The following is a 14,349-nucleotide window of genomic DNA, read 5'->3' on the forward strand; positions in this document are numbered from 1 at the left end:
GTCTAGAGGAACCTCCTCATTGCACAATTAATCTTAGACCAAATAGTGACCGTTAGACCAAATTTGTGAGATCACATTATATCTTATTCTATATTTGAGGGCCCAGTAAAGTACGGCTTTCATAGCCAAACATACCCTGGTTTGTAGAACAACTCTTAGAAGATACAAATTCAGGACAGACATCCAACTTTCACTCTAATCCCCATCTCCATCTCAAGAGACAAGGAGATAATCAGATGAAACATGTGGCTGAGCATGAAACTACTCTTTAGGAATACACAAGTTCATTGCTGGGGGTGGGAGGTTTTGCAAGACAATACCTTGACTTATTAATCTATGTGACTTCTCTGTCCACTACCTAGTCAGAACTACCCACAGTGACCCAGGAACAAATAACAACAAAACATATAATAAACTAAATTTGAAATAAAAGAATAAAGAGTAAGAAATACTCTATGCCGAGTTTTTTTCTTCTTCTAAAACAGGACTTTTCATTTGCATTTGAGCAAAGTTATAGGTCGCTGGGAAAAGAAGTCTCCTTAGATCTCCCTAGCTGTTTCATTACTGAGATATCGACCTGCCAGCTATTTCTGCCTGTATGTCACCTGGGGTGGCCTAGCAGTAGGACAGTTACCTGAGCCCTAGATACTGTTAAGCCCCGGATACCCTTAAGTCACCTCCATGGACGTGAGTAGCCTTAATATCCAATAGGCTTTTATGTTATATCCTGTGACATCTGACTGACAGTGAAAACCAACTCTTTTTATGTAGATGCTTATTATTTTGTCGACATTGTCATTACAAACAAATAGCTGGTTACCTTAGATGATGCCCAATGTACACTTTAGAGAGGAATCCAAAATAACTAATTCAGTGATAAATTCTTAAATATTCACGTTTTTAAAAATCATTTCAACATAAATAAGTGATAATGAAAACATGACCAAGTGCTTGACAACAAATAACCATGAAGGATGATTGTTACTGTTACTATTATTTGATATTACAGTAAGAGATAGTTGTTTTGATATTTTAAAGATCCAGATTATTTGATATTTAAATGAATGCAAAAATGCCAGTTTCCCCCCTATTCTTCCTCCAAATAATATGAGATGTTGATGTACTGATATCAAATAAGAAAATTATATAACCGCACACAGAGATTTTGATTTTGATTTTAGGCCCGTGGCACACTAGATCAAAATAAAGATTTTTATAGAAACAAATCTATTTAGCTCAGTTGGTGAGGGATGCAAAGGAATCAATGTGGAGATCATGTGACTCTAAGCTAGTATGGTTTGGGAAATATTTAGGTCAAAAGCAGCTAAAGCATGTATGCGATGGTTTAAATACACCCGCAGCCTAGTTGTGGGGGAGAGAGCCTTTATGTAAGCAAAGTGAAACCCATTTTCTGAGGACGTTTCTGTACAAAAACACATATGCAGTAGCACCAAGTCAGCACACTGGCCTCTCAGTGCAGGCTGGCAGGTAGCCAAGTCCTAGCCTGCTGAGAGAGAAAATTGAAAGAAAAAAAACAAAGTAGCTGCACAAAGTGAAGTCTAATGGTGGATGTGGAGATTTTCTGGGCAAGCTAGGGGAAAGAAAGGTCAAGGTTCTGCTTGTGTGGCACCTTCAGAGCCAGACCCACTGCTGGGATGTCCTAGTTTCACAAAAGGCCGGGTCCTCCTTGTGGGGAAAAATACACACATACATGAGCTATTTCAGAGCGTGAGCACTGAAGCGTGCTGTTAGGAAACAGATATTCTCCAGCAGACACTGTTTTGTTTTTAGCAATTGTCAATTGTAGGATATCATGATTTCAAAGTCTATAAGCTGACCTCGAGGCTAAGATCAATGACTCTCCAAAATTAAAAAAGTCAATGGAAGTGCTTCATTACAAGAAGGTACAGGAAGAAAGTGACATCATAGCAGAAAGATTTTCTGGATAAGAGCGCAAAGAGATACTCAGTCTTCTGGCCAAGAGGCTCCAGTACCCCACTCTTAGCCAAATATCTGCCGTGCATGATAGTTGGTCAAAGGGCTCCCAGCTGAAGAATGTAGAAGTCTATTTTTCTTGAAGACTCTTCTCACCTCACCAACTCATGATGGCCTGTCTCTTTGATAATTCCAATTTGAAAGTTTATTCAACAGATAATTATTGAATTTTGGACACCTCATTAGCATTTCTTAGCATACGTTATATAGCTGATTGTCACGTTTCTGACCATATCTCATCTAGGGCCACCAAGTTGCAAAGTTCAAGGTGACACCAGTCATGTTCCAATGACCTCTCTTGGGTTGGTGCTATTCAGAGGCTTTATTCTTTTAACAGAGAGGACTAGGAGTTCTTTGAGGGCAGAACCAATGTGTGTTGTTTCTTGAACTGATCTCTAGGGTTTAATAAAAGATGTTGCACATAGTAGTTGTTCAGTTAATGAAAGCATATTATTATGACAATGATGATTATGGTGAATTAATCTCCTCTGAGGAAAAAATTAAATATATGCTTAGGTTGTCTAAGCTGTTTGGTTCCTGAACATTCAACAGTAAGTTCTCTTTCATGACCACCTTATTTTTATTCTGCATTTTGAGCATGTAAACTATTATTAGATTTTGGGGAGATTTCATTGCAGTATTTACTTTTATCAAGGAAAAGAATGGAGTTAAAATCAAACACAGGTAAAAATAATGTAACTATAGATTCCTTTGGTTTATTTTAGCCAGAGATAAGAAACATCTTTGTTTTTGCCCAACCATTCAAGTTGTTTTTATATTAAATAAATAGAAGTATTTAGCTTCCTGCTTATCATGCACACAATTACAGTTCTTTATTTATGCTTTCGTGCCATCACAATTGCTAAAATTCACTCAAAGGTCTTTCAAAAACCTGTGCCTTGCTGTTTTATGAGAACACTTGGAAATGATTTAGCCCTTTTTGTCCTGTTTTCTAAGTTAATTTTGTATTCTATGATGATATTTTCAGTTGTCTCATATATATGAGACAGTTTCACAGCTCATATTTGGAGACTACATATAGCTTTCACACATTAAACTTTACTATTTATTTCATTTCCAGAGATAGTTTCAAACTAGTATAATAGGAAACTACAAGTATAAACCTATGCAAGTAAAAAAATCAACCAAAGACCCAATTTGTAAGTATATATTGCTAGATAAAGTGTTAGACCTTAGACTGGGACATAGAAGATTTAAAACCTTGGCTCTTGTTCTCAAAAGACATATAATCTGCAGACCGATGGAGATAATTGCAAATGGTTGAATACAATATACCGATGTATTTTGCACTTAGAGTTGTTTTAAGCATGCTAGAAGATCCCAGAAGATCAATGTAGAGTGAGTTGAACCTTGAAATGGGACTTTAAAAATGGACTAGAGTTGAATGCTCAAGGATACCTAACTTGGTACCACTCTCTGCATCATTATTGGAGTAACTAAATAGTTAACAAGCATCAACATCTGTCCAACCCAAGTCCTATATACATGCTTTTTTTTTTTATTTGAAACGTTTTTCCTTGGGCCTCTAATTAATGGTCACTTTTTCCACCTCAGCCCCCTTTCACTCCAGAGTAGTTTAATTCTCCATTATACTTCATTACATCCCTTTTCTTCCTTTGTTGCCTTTATGAAATCTGTAACCAAATACTTGTGTAGTTATATGTAAGTTCCAAAGGGTGAGGATCAGGTATATTTTGTTCATTATCTAACACAGTACCTAACACATACTAAGCATTTGATGTCTTATATGTATGAATAAATGAGCCAAGCATAGTAGATACTGGGGGAATAAAGATGAATAAAGCTTGGTGTCAATCTTGAAGAGAACACAATGTAACAAAGAAGAACAGGTGCATATAAAGCAGTTAAGATTTTGGGGGCCAACTTTCCCAGTTAACTTTTAAAATAAAGAATGTTCAATATGGAGAGAATTTATAGTGTTTCTGACTTGTGAAGATCACTTTGTCCCACAATAGATAATTCAAGCTACCCAATATAAGCCTGAATGGGTACATGAGAAGATATACTTACAGATTTTAAAGAATTATGAGACAAACGCCTTTGATAGAGTAAATGCATTTGAAGCACAATGCCCTTAAAATAAATTACAACCTGAAATGGCACTCTAGGGAGAGTGGAGAGATTCAAAATGCTCCTTGTTCTTTGATTTTTTCCCCTCATTCACATGTAATTATTCCTCTCTTTTGTCTTTGAAATTGTTGTTTTATGCTTCACATTTCAGCTTGTTTATTATATGACAAGATTAATAACTCTCACACAAAAATAACCAGTAATTATGTGCATTTACTATTTTATGAAGGTAAAGAGATGGCAATTAACAGGTTTTAGAACACTGGAGATTTTATTTTTAGACATATTTTTTCTAATATTAATCACTATATGTAAGTCATTACACTCCTCAGCTGTAGTGGTTATAATTGTGTTGGATGAAAGACTTGATAATTCAGAAGTGCATATGTGTATATATAAATATATACACTAAATATAAAAATTGTCCTTAGTGAAGGCTTAAGAGGAATACAACTAATTCAAACAAGGTTAAACATTTTAATACAAAGTAAATTAGGAAAATCAATATTTTCTCTTGCTTTAAAGAAACATAAGAAATGTACCATTCTGCTGGTGAATTTAATAACAGGGGAGGCTATGCATGTGTGGGAGCAGGAGGTATGTGGGAAATCTCTGTAGCGTCTCAATTTTGTTGTGATCCTAAAATTGCTCTCATAAGTATCTTAGAAAAAAGGGAAATAAGAAACTGACTGAATTGTTATAAAAGATTGTAACAGGAAATAAAGACATGCTGAAGGAAGACAATCGTACTGGGGAATTTGATTCCATAAAATATTTGGTTATTTCCATTTTATCATACCAGGAATGTCCTTGCCTATGAATGAGCTTGATGGTGGCACCAGTATCACTGGTATAGGAAGCAGAGCTTGTAGAGTAAATACATTCAAAGCACAGTCATCAAATATCCTCCATGTCAGTCTTATGTCTGGGCTTAGGTTCTCATTAAAGAATTTCTTTGTTTCGTTTCTTTCTCTCTCTCTCTCTATCTCTATCTCTCTCTTTCTCTCTCTCTCTCTCTACTTCTCCATATTTCATCCTCCCCCACTTCTTCTTCTATTTTTTTAAGTGAAGATAAATGTCCTTTCTCTTGCTTTTAGTTCAAATGTTTAAAAATCACATATGTGGGTATAATGTAATATAATATAAACCATTATACATAATTGAATCATTTAAGGATACATTCACCAATGAGTTAGATAATATCTGACCAATGATGGCTTTTAAAATGTTGAATTAATTTTCTTATGTTACAATAATTCTGGAGGAAGGCAATGGCAACGCGGGGTGAGTGTAGCTGTTCAGGGAAGTCATCAAAGAACCACACATCTTCTCTTTCCATGCTCTGCCATGTGGCTTTCATCTTCATGATCCCAAGATGGCTGCTGCACTGCTAAGTAACACATCTGCATTTCAGGGAGGAGGAAGGGGAGAAATAAGGGATTTTCTCCCCATTAAGGTTTTAATAAGAAAGGAAAGCTCTATCCAGGGACTGTTTTCTACATCTTATTGGCCAGAGTTGTGTGACAAGGCTACCTCCAACTGCAAGAAAGGTTTAGAATTTCAGAATTTTACTCTTTAGTCTCTTGGAGAAGAAGACAAAAGAGAAGGGGGTTGGAATGGATGTTGATTGAGATAATTCAACAAAATCTATTACAACTCTACCTAAAAAGTTCTACCCTTCCTTAGAGAGATTCTTATAACACAGAACTTAGTAAATGTAGATAGAAGGTAACTGCTCTGGTCACTCGAGCTGTGAAACAAGCTACCCCTTAGTGGCAGAAACAGTAACTTTTTTATATGCTCCCAAATTCTGTTGGTCAGTAATTCAGACAGGGCACAGTGGAGATAACCTGTCTCTGCTCCCCAGTGTCTGGGGCCTTAGCTGATGTAATGATGCAGACTTTCATCACAGCGGGTGGGGAGAGAAGAAACCGAAATCATCTGGCGGCTGCTTCACTCTCAGGTCAGGCTTCTGGGTTAGGATGACTCGAAGGCTGGGCTCTGCGGGGTGTCAGTCAGAACTCTCCACATGGCCTCTTATGCAGCCTGGGCTCTCTCAGCACGCAAGATAGATTCTGAGAGAGAACATTCCAAGAGCAAGTGTGCCCAGAGCCCCAGGCAGAAGCTATATGGCCTTTTATGACCTAGCCTTGGACGTCACACAGTGACTTCCACAAGCAGTGACCAGCCCTCCCAGATCCATGCGGAAGGAACAAAAACTCCTTCCTCTCAAAGGGAGGGGTCCAAAGAACCTGCGGCTATTTACAAAAGCTGCCACAGTAGCAATGACAGGACTAAACGTGGAACATGATTCTCGAAGAATGTCTTTTCTTCAACTTTCTTTTCCGTGTTCCCCATTCCTATTGCACACTAAAAAAAGACAGTGTTGAATCTATCAGGAGAAAGTCCCTTTCTAGTATTTCCGAAGGATGGGTGAGCTGTTGAACCCACTAAGCATGAGAGAGCACCCAGAGATAAGGTTGTTCCAATGCTAACTTGCTGCAGAGTCTGATGAATGAGCATGGCTGGGACAGTGCTGCAGATGCGTAATTAAGCACAGCCACCTCCATGCGAAATGGCTTTCCTATGAAGTGCTGTAGGGGGTTGTCCATGTGTGAATCCTCTGAGTGTAGAAAATTGCTTTTCTATTTTCCACGCAATTTTGAATGTATGACCTATGTTTGCACGGAAGCAGCCAGATATATAAGGTTAGATCATTGAAAAGACAGTGAAGTGGAACCAAAGAAGGCTCTTTCTCTGAAGTGAAGAGTGACATGTTGTTATGTTCTTTATAGCGCAGGAAAAATATCACAACAGCATTTCTGAGCAAATTAGGTCCATGAAGAACAATTTCAGGCATAAGATACCATTTCTGTTTTCGAGGCCCTTATCGTAATATTCTTTGCTGGTAAGTGTGGTGGAATGATTTAATCTTGGCTCTGACACTTACAGACTCTGGGACTCTGGGCAAGTTTCTGTAGCTCTCTGTCTGCTTCTTTTTCTCATATTGTGAAATGGAGATTAAAAATGCCCATCTTAAACAGTCACAGTAAGGATTAAATGCATATTCTCCTTGGGGTACTCTTGCCCCCTGAACTGCCCTGACAATGGATAGGCTGCAGGTCCCCAAAGGATGTCAGTTCCTCTTGGAAACCATTTGTGATGCTATCAAAGACCGGCAACTATCTCTGCTATGTGGTCCTAAATTGAGCTCAAGGCTGCCCCTGTCACAGTTCTTAACATTCAACAATTCACAAATTCCAACTGAAAACGATTTTGTGCCACATAATGCACTATGGTCTGGAAATATGGCAATGAATAAAATCGGAGTGGCCTCTGCTCTAGTGTTTCGTATGCTCTGGTAGAGGAAAAATGTCAGTAAACAAGCAAGCAAATAAGAATAAAAATAATTTCGCATAGTGATAAAAGCTATAAGAAACCAAAGAACATGGTAGGGATGAGAGACTCTTGAGAAGAGCATATGGGCAGATGAGAAAGTTCCTAGTCCAGGACATCTGAATTCTGAGAAGTAGTCTATGGCCATGCCACTCTGAACACACCTGATCCCGTCTGATCTCGGAAGCTAAGCAGGGTCGGGCCTGGTTAGTACTTGGATGGAAGACCACTTAGAAAGATTGGGTGCTATAGGTGGAAAAACAAACAAACGAACAAACGAACAAATAAATAAAAAATTCTGAGAAGTAGCCAGACATGTAAACGTGGTACCAGGTGCTCTTATGAGCACTCTCCGTGTATTAACTCACTTATTCTCCAAACAACTTCCCGAGGAAGATACTCTTCTCATTCCCACTTTACAAATGAGGACACCAAGGTGGAAGAGTGAAGTAATTTGCACAAAATTACAGAGCTAGTAAGTGGCAGAGCTTGGAAACAAACCCAGACGACCTGCCTCTAGAAGTTCATGTTCTCAGCCTCTTTGTTATTAATGTCCCTTAAGAAGCATTTGATATTTCATTGATATTTACTTTTTACTTGTATGTTTTTCCTACTAGACCATGAATAAATAGATTGTTTGAACTCAGTCCCAAGAATAACACCCAGTTCTTAGTCCATTCTTAATAAACATTTACCAATTGAGTACGTGAATGCATGCCTGCAATGAGCAAATCTAGATGAAATAAAGGATTTCATTCAGTGCTTAGCATCAGTTAAGTGATTACAATGTTAGTTCTCCCTCCCTCTCTGCCTCCCTGACGGCCTGAGTTAGACTCATATAGCCTGCTGCTGAACTTGAAGTAACTAGAAGATTTATAGGGGAAGGAGGGGTCGCCTTCATAATATAATGCTTCGGAAAAGAAATTAAGAAAACAAAGTCTTTTAATTTGTTAGCAAAAGCTTAAAGAATAACTTTAGTGAGCTCTGAAAAACACACACACACACACACACACACACATGGAAGCAAGGAACCTGTAAAGTAATAAATTTCCTCCTTCCAACATAAAAAATGGTGGTCCCTGAGCTCAAAGAAAAGCTATATGGAAAATTTCCACACATACACATTTTGGGGGAAAATGTAGGGAGAAATAGAAAGTTAGTTAAATGTCTTTAATAGGCACTTCAAAGTCCTTGATCATTAAATCATTTTCACAGTTTTTTGACTGTTATCAACCCCCAAACCTTTCCAAAACCACTCCTTGAAAGGTTGCAATACATTTGAAAGGCAAATCAGATTTGGAAATTTTGCACGAAAGAGAACTGTATTTTGTACTTTAGAAACATTTTTCAATGTCAGCACTGAGCTGCCTCCTGCCAAAGATGAGCTTGGAAGCAGTGACCTTTGCGGATGACTTGTCTTTGTTAGATTTTTGCCCTACAGGATATTGGAAGCCCGGTCACGGGGACATTTAAGGATACCAGGTGGTTTTGAAATGCTTCGTTAAGTTGGGTGACTTATCTAGGCCTGAATGTAATATTTGAAAAAACAATTCTTCCGTGAAGAAAGTGAACATTTATACAAGATGGATCAGCTACAGTATTCTCAGAAGTACCTATCATGTTCCTGCTGCTGCTGCTACTGAGTTTGATGAGAAGGATGGAGTTATAGGCCGAATGTTTGTATCCCCCAAAATTCATATGCTGAAATCCTAATTCCTAAGGCGATACTATTAGGAGGTAGGGGCCTTTGGATGGTGATTAGGTCACGAGGGTGGAGTAGTCACGAATGGGGTTAGTGCTCTTATAAAAGACTTTCTAGAGAACTCCGTTGATCCTTCTGCTTCATGAACTTAAAACAAAACAAAACAAAAACAAAAAACCCCAGCCATCTATGAAACAATAATCCAGTCCTCATCAGACACTGAGTCTGGCGGCGCCTTGATCTTGGACTTTCCAGCTTCCAGAACTGCAAGAAATAAATATCTGTTGTTTATAAACCACTCGGTCTATGGTACTTTTTATAGAAGCCTGAATGGACTAACACAGATGGTGAGTTTAAGAAAACAGCAAGAGAGCATTCTCTACATTTTTTTTTAACCCAGCACCATATTGAATTTTTTTCTAGGTAAAAGTGTAAAGTGTCACAAACAGAAGTTACCCAGCCTAGGCAACTTCTGTCTTTAATGCTTTATTTATCATTCTAAACAGAATTGTCCCCCAAATACTCAGAATTTGTTGACTGGCTTATGGAAAATGGCATAACCAGTGAAAGACAGTGGCTAACAGAGGATAAAGAGTCTTACAGACATTTTCAAGCTACTTCTTCTACATCCTGTCAGATCAAAGCAGCTATAGAAAATGCCCGAGCTGAAATGGTTCTTCAATACTTCCTGTTGGTGACATAAAAATAAAGTTTTTCAGCTTTTTCAAGTTAATAAATATAACCCTCTTTACGCAGCAAACATACTAGTGAAATGGTTCCGTTGGGAGTTTGACAAAAGAAATGCTACCTACCATCAACACCAAGGATCTAGTCTATTATTAACCCATTTTATAATTCCGAAGTTAGAGAAATGAGCCTACTAAGTTGTGAAATAGCACAAAGGGAGCAAAAGAGACAACAAGAAAGCAATATTTGCTGCTGCCCAACATCTCCTGTCAAAGTGATGACAGCCATGCGTACAAGCAACCAGGAGTACCATGTGGAGGGAGGGCAGCTGGAGGCAGAAGGTTCAAAATAAATGTTACAATTAACTAGTGTTACAGTTACCACTGGTGGTCTCAGATTACAATTCTGGTCTTGCATCTAGTAGATATTCAAGAAATTTTAAAGACTGATTGCCTGACCCGTCCGATGTGCTTGAAAGGAAAAAGAAATTGGGCTTCTAGTGTGATTATGCTATTAATTTGGAAAAGAACATGTGACAAACAAAATCAACTGATGCAAATGTTAAATGCAGTGACTGGTTAAAAAATCTTGAAGTGTGATCATGTGAACGGGTCGAGCTATGAATTAGCTTTTTTCTTTGCTCTCATCCCTTAGGTTAGCAAATACACCATCAATGATAGCCTTCATAATGCAGGTTGAACATTAGGTGGCAGCAAAGGATACTGTAAGAGAAACTGACTTTCATTAGTATATATGCGAGAATTCTAGAAAACTCATCTTGATGGCCTGCAGGTAGAGAAGGCACTCAAAGGTGATTTCTTTCTTACCTCTGAGTAAAGTATATGATGCAAAAAAGAATGCTATTGGGAAGGCTGATCATGATAGATCTAAGTTTAAATGCTTTTATGTCATTTTAACCACCTTTTGACTAAATGAAAGGATTGAAAAAGCTTACTGAAAATACAAGTATCCCACAGCAAAGCCTAACTAATCCTCTTACAAAAATGGACATTTATACCGAAGAGAGATTTTTATAATAAGACATGACATACCATATTTATTATAAAAATTATCATTCAGACCAGTGTGGAAATATGCCAGTTGGAAGGTGATTTGTTCTTTGGCTCAGAGAAATATTAATAGAAGGATATTAATATCCTTCAAAGAAAGGACATACGTAAAGAAAACATTAAAACATCATTAGGTATAGATGGGCTTCTTGAGAATGTGACAATGGCATGAGAAAAAAAGCACAGAATCTCTGGATCTTAAAGTATTTAAAAATAGGAATGATGAAAATATTACAAAGAAAAGAATGTGCAAGGAAAAAAATGTGACAACTTGTGAATATTTATAACACAGGGGACCTATTTATAAGCAAAAATTAGAGGTATTCCAATGTTAAGACCAGCTTCTAGATTCCCAAGAAAATTAAAGTGATGATCCTAGTAGATCAGTTTTTGCAGAAGAGTACAACTTTACCTGTTTACAGCTCATCTGTGATAGTATCTGTTTTAATTTGTGTCCAATTAGGTGAGTAATGGATGCAGTTGACTGTTTCCCAAGATATTTAAAGTAACTGATAGAAAGAAAGGCCCATACTAGAATGATTTTAAGTTATGGCATCATACCCACTGGGTTTCAAATGCCATTTCAGCCTTAGAATAACTATGCGATGTTGTCCAAGTTATGAAATTCACTGAGTCACAGTGTCTTGTAAGAATACTCCCTCTTACTAGGCTGTGTGAGTATAAAATAAGACAATGTATCAAAATGCTTACCTCATGGAAATTACTTCTTAATAATTTTACTTCTTTTCTCTCTTCAGGAAAATTCCCAAAGATTTTGAGGTATTTTGAGGGATGACTCTAAAATATCTCTCTCTCATCAACAGAACAGCCTTGGTGTTAAAAATTTCTAATTGTGATGTTCTGCCTTTTAGGTGGAGCAAAATCCCTGCGGGATTAAGATAGTATGACCAAGGGTCCATGCTAACTGTAGAGAAGAGCAGATGAAGTGAAGATGGCCTGCCGCATCTCCTGGCTGGCCACAGCTCTCTAGCCACATAGTCTTTCTAGCCACAAAGACTATCTAGTTAACCTCGTTTCAATTCAATTTCCTATTCCTGCGAGAACGACACTTTATTTATCCCTTTCCAGTCAGTTGTGGGGAGGTGGATACTAGGGGTAATTGGTGTCAGATTGGGTTCAGAGTGAAATGCTGCTGCCTAGATCCAGGTCTATGGCTGGAGGCAGGGTTCTCAAAGTGTCGTGAAGTGAATCATCACTCTGAAATGCGTGGACCACTACCACTACTGATGCTACATACACATTCATACACAATCGCTCACATTCTCTTCTTTATATCTCTTATGTTATCATATAACTGCCATAAAATAAAAGCATATTATATATGGATACTTGTTATTTTGCTTAAACATTACAGATGAGATTTTTTTTTAAGTAACCAAGGAAAATAACATTTTTAAAACCAAGTTGCCAAGGATACTGTGAAAATCTTAGATATCAGCAAAACTTCAGAGCAAGTTCCTTGATCAAACTGGTACTTATTTACTAAGAAAAATTTCACAAGGCCGGGAGGCAGTTCTGAAGTTGCAGTCACGAATGAAGTATGGGGTGTGAACAATTTCAGTGCTGTGTCTTTGAAACGCTTGTTCTTATGGCAACCTTAAAAAATATCTCTTACGATGAAAAGTACCTGTTGATATTTTATTTTACTACTTAAAAGACCTTAACACTCCGAATGTTAATGTAACCATAGATCGTCTAAATACAATGTTATGTTATATATCTTGGTGAGAATGGATCAAGTGTAAACAGCCATTCTGTTGCTGTTTACAGTTTTTTTTGTTTGTTTTGACATACTTGATCTTTAATTGCTTCCTCCGAGCACATCCTTCTGCTATTACTAATATTTGCCAGCCTACTCTGCTAAAATTTCTCCATCAGTTTCTCCAACTGATCTGATTCTTGAGAGCTGAAAACCAGAAAAAGTTTCAAAGATTTTATGTAGAGGCATCTCAAAGGGCAATCACAAATCTCTGCTCACCATTTAGCCAGATGCTAAAAATTCAGCTTTTTATTCTCTTCTTTATATCAACTCATTCCTGCATAGTAGGATTAGGGATTAGGTTGGGTGAATGGGGGTAATAATAAATTCTCTAATAATATTTTAGTGTGTTAGTGGCATATTTCATATATGTATGAAATATTGTATGAAATATTTTTTGAATACCATGCAAAATTTTCTAGCTATGCTGTGATTACAGAAAAGATCATATTTCAAAAATCTGGATTTATAATAATTATCCTTTAGGAGAATGAATAGAACAAGTAATGACACATATATCTGCAACTTTTTCAGTGACATTATCCTGTGATTTTTTTCCAGCTGTGTTTTAGATTTATAAATCCACTAAGTCTAGAAAGTGCCTTAAAATTATCCAATGGGATTACTCCATTTATTGAAGAGGAAATTGAGACACTGCTTGATGAAAAGACCGGCCCAAAGCGAGAAAGCAATTTACTGCAGTATGGAATCTATAATACAGTCTCTAGCTTTGAACCAACTACTATTTCTAACCCTTCTCACAATTATAATTTTATATTAATATTATTTTCATTATTATTGACGCTCTCATTTCATGTTTACCCCCAGTAAATGAAAGTAAAGAAAGACCTAGTCTTTAAAATCTTAAATTATTTCAAGGTACAATCTGATATTAAAATTCAAAGCAAAGTTTTACAATAATCTGAAAAAAAAACCTTTGAAATATCGTCCAAGCAGTCTAGGTGTAAAAATAATGAGACCATGGTTTTCTAAGCAGAATTAGTAAATATCAAAGAATATATTAAAAGTGTTAAGCCAGTTAACTTTTTCACTATCAGAATCCCTCAATGTGGACCTGTGTGTGTGTGCGCGCGCGTGTGTGCGTGTGTGTGTGCGTGTACGGTCTAGGTAAGACTAAATTATACTCTCCAGGTGATTCCAGCATGAGTCGAAGTTGAGAACCATTTTCCTACAGCCTCAGCTCTCAGCCCTATCCACTCCAGTCCGCTAAGGGACAGCATCAGATCGTTGAAACTCAGGCAAGCCTTCGCGGCGTCTCTTCCGCTTTGGCCGCATTAGGGGGCGCTCCAGCACCGAGTTTATTCTTTGGGCACCGCATCCCCTAAACCTAGAGACAACACCGCAGAAAAGGCATTGATTTGGAAGCCGACAGAGGGGGGAAAGAAAGGGAATTGCACTTTATGTATTTATATATCCAAGGGCCGGCAAGTATTCGTTTAACCACAATACTCCACAGTTGACTTTTCTGAGCTTCTAATCCACCGGCGGCTCCCTTTCTTTTCTCCTTTGGACTAGGAAAAACTTAACTTTCCACAGGGAGGAAGTCGGGGCCCGACATCGGGGTGGGATGGTTTACAGTTTTGGAT

General features: G+C 37.6%; 1 pseudogene; it reads left to right on the plus strand.

The window, feature by feature from the left end:
* The first annotated feature begins 7,639 nt into the window (after positions 1-7,639).
* Positions 7,640-7,758, plus strand: LOC112480219 (annotated as a pseudogene).
* The last annotated feature ends 6,591 nt before the right edge of the window (positions 7,759-14,349 follow it).

The sequence above is a fragment of the Pteropus alecto genome, unplaced genomic scaffold (genome assembly GCF_000325575.1).
Source record: "Pteropus alecto unplaced genomic scaffold, ASM32557v1 scaffold73, whole genome shotgun sequence".
Classification (NCBI taxonomy): Eukaryota; Metazoa; Chordata; class Mammalia; order Chiroptera; family Pteropodidae; genus Pteropus; species Pteropus alecto.